This window comes from Pteropus alecto, unplaced genomic scaffold (genome assembly GCF_000325575.1).
Source record: "Pteropus alecto unplaced genomic scaffold, ASM32557v1 scaffold23, whole genome shotgun sequence".
Lineage (NCBI taxonomy): Eukaryota > Metazoa > Chordata > Mammalia > Chiroptera > Pteropodidae > Pteropus > Pteropus alecto.
Genome location: NW_006435837.1, coordinates 3,462,314 through 3,470,112, shown reverse-complemented (window position 1 = coordinate 3,470,112; position 7,799 = coordinate 3,462,314).

Genomic DNA, 7,799 nt, shown 5'->3' with positions numbered 1-7,799 from the left:
AAAATCCACCTCAAATTCTCAAATTAGTGGGTGCAAGTTGAAAGAGAAACCCTGGCAGATGGCACTTTAAGCCACCGTGCTGACAGTCTTGAGGCAAGCTTTTCCCTTCTTCCTTTTCATGGTGAACACTGGGTTAAAGATAACTTGTCCGGATCACATCAAGAGCCCTAGAAATAGCATCTCACTCTATTATACTTGAACTGGCTTAATAACCACTCTTGGGATGACCCACTCACTTCCCCTTTTATCCTTTTCAGTGAATCCTTTGCAACAAATCCAACAGAGCTGGTTTTATCAGCTCTGTGGAGATGCAAACTAATCATATCAGAGAAGTAGATCATTTATAAGACAGCTTAACTGTGATTATCTGTACAAGGTTTGGAAGAAAGGCTTGCTTTTAAAGGAAATAACTAGGTGGAATGTGCTCTCTCACAAGACTACAAAACTGGAATAGGGTGTTCTTCCTTAAAAATCCAAAGAACGCCTGAATAATTGACTTCAAAGTTGATCAATCACAGGAACTCGCAACGAAAACACACAAGAAGAGCACACAGTTTATGGATAAACTTACCTTTTTCACAACAATTCTTTATCTAAGAAATAGTACATTGGGAAAACAGTCCTAGGAGATTAACAACAAATATGGTTTCTGTTTTCTACCCACTTTATTCAGCCCCTTCCTCTCTCAAAATTCCAAGGGGTCATGTATAAGAAAGGGCATTTTCACAATTTAAAAAAAATGAGTCAAATAATATTCCAAAAAAGTTCCGAAAGCACTGGCCATTAATTTAAGATTATATGTGTGAAATATGCATTGTAATAAATGTTAACAACTTTAAATAGACTAATTGGTCTTTAGCATAGGAAAAAACACATCCCAACAGGCCAATTTTTTTTAAATGGGAGCTGATTAACAATAGGAGGCTTTTGATCTTATCAGTAAATGAAGATTTAATAGTAGGAATTGCCTTGCAAAAGTGATTTCTCTTTTTCCCTTCCTTTCAGGAGAAATTAAGCTCAGAGGCCCCATCACAGACTGGGGTTCCATTGGAGCTGGGTCTCCAGGATGCGCAGATGTTTGCTGGCATTCCAGACTGAGAAGAACAAGAGAATGCTCAGAGTTGGGGCAACAGATGATGTTGCAAGGAGGTTTGTGTGAAAGGGGCAGGAATGAGGCCAAATATCAGATTCTGTGTCTCTGTGCCAGGCCCAGTGTAAACAAGACCCAACAAGCAATAGGTAAGAGCACAGGTTTCTGAGCAGACTGATTTTAGGAAGGTAACTGGCAAGCTAAACGGAATTAGGACTGGGGAGGGAAAGCCTGCAAGTAGGAGGCCGTGGAAAGGCCAGAAATATTAATGGCAAAAAATATGATGGCATTGATACTGACAAAGAGGAGAAGTCACATCTAGAGTCATTTCAGAACTACATTAGACAGATCTGGTGAGGCAGTGGATTAGGGAGAGGGTAGGGAGCAAAACTGGAGAATTTCGAAGAAATATTTTTGTTTGGGAGCGATCAACCAAGGGGAGAAGAAAGTCATTGGGGATAGAGAGGAAATAATGAATTCGGATTTGAATCTTATTGAGTAGTGAATTGTAAGGCATGTGAATTTATCTCAACGAAGTCTGTTCTGTGTTAAAAAAAAAAAAGAATGATAATGCGCACAGTTTCAGTCTAGAAAGATGAAAAAGTTCTGGAAGTGGATAAAACAATGTGAATGTATTTAATACCACTTAAAAATATTACAATGGTAAAAATTACATTGTGTATATTTCTTTCCCACAATAAAAAAAGAGAGTGAACAGTCTACGGCCATGCCACCTTGAATGCTCCCAAACTCATCTGGCCATGCCACCTTGAATGCGCCCAAATTCATCTGATCTAAGAAGCTAAGCAGGGTCCGGCCTGGTTAGTATTTGGATGGGAGACCACCTAGGAAGACCAGATGCTGGAGGCATTAATAATAATAAATTTAAAAAAAAAAAGAAGAAGAAGATAAGGTAGAATGATTACACTTATTGATGCTTAGGTAGTGTTTGCTTGCTTTGCAGACTCACATTTTCCCTAGATGAGTCACCCCAGGGGCTAGACTGGGGTAGCGGGGAGAAAGAGGTTAATTGTTGAGAACAAGATCTAGTGAATACATTTGTGATTGGTGGATTACATGGGGTGTGTGGGCATGGTTTCCCCTGTGTTTTGCCTACTCCAATAACAGTCTCGCACTGCTTCCCAAACAGGACCTCAGTATTACAATAACAGCTACCCCATCACCCTCAGTGTCACATTTTCAGGGGTCAGTGGCCTGGGCTAAAGGCGATGAGCCACAGCTCCACTCCAGGTGATGAAATCCCCAGTCACACAGCCAACCCCAGATGCATCCTCAAGCCCCAGAGGCCACAAGACTTAATTGAAAAGTCTCTGAACCAGGCACTCACTTAATAAGATTGGACACATTCCTTTTCTAGCACAACTTCTTATTGAATAGAGCCTGTCAAATTAAGTTCCCCTCCTCAAAAATAATTACAGGCCAGCCAGAGGCAAAAGTAGGAAGTAAGTGAAGTTCATATTTGTTTGGCTTCTGTTCCTCTGTTGAAGCTTTCTTTCCTGAATCACAGTGGTTCTTAAAAGTGTGGTCTCCAGACCAACAGCAGCTGCTGCAGCACATGAGAACTTGTTAGCAATGTACATTGCGGACCCCAGCCCAGACCCTCTGAATCAGGAACTCTGGCAGTGGGCTCCAGTGGTCCGCTTTGGAACCCGCCCTCTGCTGAATGCTGATGCAGCGCCAGCGTGAGAACGCTGCTGTGCTTCAGCTCCCTTGAGCCCAGATAACCAGCTTTCATCATCTGATAACCAGGTTGATCTTTAGTAATGAAAAAGGGCTGGAGGGAGTTACCAGGGACACACCCCCCTGAGCTGGTAAAACTGATTTGGTGTTTATTAACATTACAAAACTAATATCTGCGTGTCATTTTTTAAATTAATAAAACATTAAAGATATAGTATAGAAGGTGAAAATCTTCCGTAATCTCACAATCATCAATTATTATAGAGATAACTGATGATCACTGTTAACTTCTGATGGAATATTCCCCCAGTTTTTAAATGTGTAATACTAAAATACATGATGATTTCCACATACTATATATATTTTTTTTGAACTGGTAACTGCTCTTTAGTGCTCATATGGTGGAAACTGAGAACTTTGGAGAGAGGACTTTTTTCTTGGAGAATTCCCAAATCGCCTTTTCTTCTCGTAAAATTTACTGTGAAATATTAAACCTTTTTGGAACAAAAAGGTTTTGAGAATGTATTTCATAACTTTTGGGGGAGAACTGAGAATTCCCGATAAAAATGCTCAAGGAATTCTCTGATACTCTTCAATGAGACTAAGCTCTTTTTGGGGAAACAAGCTCCCTCCCTGACCACCCAACCTCTCAGCTTACCACAGGTCAGAAGTCCAGTGAGCTTTAGCCTGAAATTCTTTTTCCTTGTGTCAGATCTAATGATGATCATCTATTCGCTTCCTAGAACATCCTGACCAAGAGTGAATTTTGAAAAAAGTTTTTCCATGTGTTCATAAATTTTCTGAAGTTTCATATACGTGCATCAGTTTCTACAAACTATAGACAACACAAGCAGCCTATCGGACAAGGACTAGTCTTTTTTTTCAGCGCCCAAATACAGGAGGAAAAGGACTCGACCTTACATAAAAATACAGTGTGTTGCCCATCTTTCAAAAACCTCTCTGGGCAGTGAGGATGACCTTAAGGTAGTAATTGCTATATTTATGGAAGAGCAGGGACCCGCAATTATCCTCTCTTAAATTCTTACAATGACAGAATAAAATGCTACTATTCCCATTTTATAAGTGAGGAGACTCAAGTTCAAAGAGGCTAAATGTCATGCCCTATGTCCCTTAGCAGGAAAGAGAGGCAGGCCTGGGAGTGTAAAGTCAGCTGTACCTGATTCCATTAGAAAGTATGGAGTCATCTGAAGTTGAACAAAGCAACCCACTTTTTTCATGGTTTAGAATTCCTACTCAATGGCCTTAGTATAAAATTTAAATGGATCCTTATGAGCATTTTGCCGTGTGAAATTTGTATATACATATAAAATGTTCTTGACATTAACAATGAGTGATAAAACCCGGAATATACATTTACACATACCTTGTATTTGAAATTGCCTTTTAACTTAGAAAACACATTTAAAACTTCGAAAGTAAATATTCCAAAAGGTTAAAGAGTCATCTCGGAGTCATGTGGCTGTAGTTGATCCTTTCCTTTCTATTTGCTGAGCCATCAGAGGATGGGGGTGCAGCCACCAGCCTGGATAAGAACAATTCAGGCTTCACCCGCTACTAGCTGACATGCAACCTTGGGAAGTTTCTGAACTTCTCTGGGCCTCAGGTTCCTCATCTGTAAAATGGGTTGGCATGAGCTATAATAGGCCAATGCTTGTAAAGTGCTTAGGATAGTGTCTGGCACTGTTCCAAATTTTCTTTAATGAACATAATTTTAATAACAGAAAAGTTGCTTTTAAAAGTTGTTATACATTTATTACTTCATATTTTCTTACTTGAATATCTTAGAATAAATAAATGACTATAATCAAACAAATAAACATTTTAAATGATTGGAAGAAAGATCCTCCAATGTGGATGGGGAGAAACTGAAGCCAAACACTAGTTCCCTGGAGGTTGGGGAAACCAGATGTGTGGGCAGATGAGATTCACGAGCGGCTTCCCATTAAGCTTTTGAGCTGTAAACTGTGGCAGTTGGTGGGACCTTCTCAGAGATTCTTGACAATTGCTGTAGCTCCTATGCCAGCTTTCGTGCTTTGGACCAAGGCATTTAGTGTCAGCTTCTCTGACCTTTTAGGCAGCATCCCTGACCCCTAACCTCACCACCCCCTCCAGCTCTTCCATCTCCCACCTAAGCCCCTGATTCCACATTCAGCCTTTTATATCTGAAACATGCAGAGTGGCTTCTGTTTTCCTGACCAGATCCAGACTGATACAGCCTGTGCCAGAGGTCTTCCATTTCTATCCTTGGTCCTCCTCCAGCCTGCGCTGGGTGCTGGAACTATAGACAGCTTTGTGTCAAATTCATTCAGTGAACAGCACCAGCAGGGATAGATGATGAAAAGAGAGAGAAGTCAGGGTATATATTCTTCTCACTCCCTCCGTGCTCTATCACTTATTGGCTGTGTCCTTCTACTGAAGTCTATAGCTCCCATCAGCAGCACCTTTGCACAGAGTTCCAAACACAACTTCCTTCCTCCCTTGGGCCTTAGGCAGTAAATCTCTGTTATTGCTACCCATAGCATACTAATCTATTTTTTGCTGTTACCCCTAAACCCTGCCCACATCTTCATAAATAATCCCTTATTAAATCCTTCTCAATGACCGAGATTAAGTGCAGCATCTGTTTCCTACCAGGCCTTGACTGAGACACTGCTCCTCACCCCTCACCAAGCCCCTGACAGGCTCCCAGGATGGCCGAAAGGGTTTTAGGTGCCTCGGTGTTCAATATCAACAGTCAAAGATCACCAGACATTGAGGAACATTTCCAATGTGAAGGAAAGACACACACACACACACACACACACACACACACACACACACACACAAAGAATTAAGAAAAAAAAGTATACAGAGAACACAAGACTTCATCATCAATAACCAAAACACTAAAAGATTCTTAGAATGTTAAGAGAAGATATTACATGAAACGAGGACAGGACATAAATAAAAACAGAAAAAGGGAGAAAGGAGGAGGGGAAATGAAATGGGAAGCGGGGAGGAGGAGGTGAGGTTGTTATAATCAAAGGGCAAGAAAGACCTTGGAAATTTGAAATATGATAGCCAAAGTTTTAAAAACTGAATGAAAGAGCTGTCATATAAAGTCAGGGAAATTTCCCAGGAAGTAGAATAAAAGAGAATGAGATGGAAAATAGAAGAGAAAGAATAGAAAATATAGAAGTTTGTTCCAACTTATAGACAGTTCAGGAAAAAAGTAAACAAAAAAAAAAAAGGAAGGACTGGAATTATCAAATTAATAACACACAAAAATGTCCCTAAACTGAAGGACAACTGTTTCTACATGGAAAGGGCCCACCAAGGACAGGACATTGAATGAAAAAAAAAGATGCACAAGGCATATTATCAGGAACTTCAGAACACCAGTGATAAATCCTAAAATCTTCCAGAAAGAACAAGCAAGTTGCAATAACAAAGAATTGGGAATCAAAATGTATCAGACTTCTCAATAAGGTCTCTAGAAATTGGAAGATAATGAGGCAATATCTTCAAAATTCTGAAAGTAAATGATTCTCAACCTAGAATTCAACACCCAACCAAACCATCAATCAAATACAAAACTGGAAGAATGACATTTTCACACATGGAAGGCTTCCAAATTCATATCTTCTATGTACTCTTCAGAAATGTCAGGAGGATGTGCTCCAGCATAAGAAAAGAGTACACTAAGATGGTGGAAGACACAAGACTGAGGAAACAAAGGGTGCCATATCAGAGAGCAGTGGGAGAAAAGTCCCTGGATGACTCTGTGTAGGAGGACCAGAGGACAATCAGTTCAGCTTGAACAGCATAGAGAGCTCTGGGTGGGAGGTGTGATTGAATTGAGTATGTGGACCATGTTACTGATAAGCTTTGGTAGATTTGGTAGAGGCTGTAGTAGGCAGAATAATGGCCCTCCAAAGATGCCAACATCTTTACCCCCGAACTTGTGAATATGTCAGGTTATATTGGAAAAGAGGGCTTAAGGTTGCAGATGGAATTAAGGTTGCTAATCAGCCAAATTTAGGATGGGGAGATTATCCTGGATTATCCAAGTGGGCCTATAATCATAAAGGTCCTTAAATATGGAACAAGGAGACAGAAAAAGCATCAGTGTTACAGTGATATAGCACGAGAAAGGCGTGACCTGGCTTGGAAGATGGAAGGGGCCATGAGCCAAGGAACACAGACAACTTCTCAAAGCTGTAAATAGCAAGGGAATGGATTCTCCCTTAGAGCTTCCAGAAGGAAAGCAGCCCTTCTAACATCTTGATTTTAGCCCAGAGGGGCCCATTTTGGACTTCTGGCCTTATATCAGCAATAGCAGAAACACATATAGAGGATTTGAATGAGCACCTAAAAACTAAACAAATAAGAAACTCAAGGCAGTTAACATTATGAAAAACAATAAGTTGTAAAAAAATGAAACAATCTATAGTATAACCTATGTGATTCATCAAAAATAATATTTATAAGATGTCAGAAGCATGGCAGAGTGAGAGATGTCCCTAGATTTCTCCCCTTGAAACAACAATAAGCTGAACATCTAAAACGCAACAAAAAACACCCAAACACACACCATCACGTCTGAGCGTGCAATCTGCACATAGGAGCTACCACAGGTCAGAACCCCGGGTGTCAGGCAGTGGACTGGGAGAAATGAAGAAGCTGCCTCTCGCAGTTGCTAAAGCTTCCAGTAGGAGGAGGGGGAGGGGTGAAGGTGTGGGAACTTCCCTGAACAGCCCTACCTGGGACTGCTGTGAGCCCCCCACGTTGGGCAGAAGGACCCAGTCATCAGAACAGAAAACAGAGAAGCAGGACGGGACCACAGAGAAACAACACTTGATTTTTACCAGCCACGGTTGCAAAACTGAGGCTGAGCCACAGCCTCCAAATCCCAACCCAGAGGGCTCCTCCTCCCATACCCTCCGAGACCGATCACCGCAGAGCCCCAGGGGAATCTGAGCAAATGCTACCGAAAGTGTTGCTAACG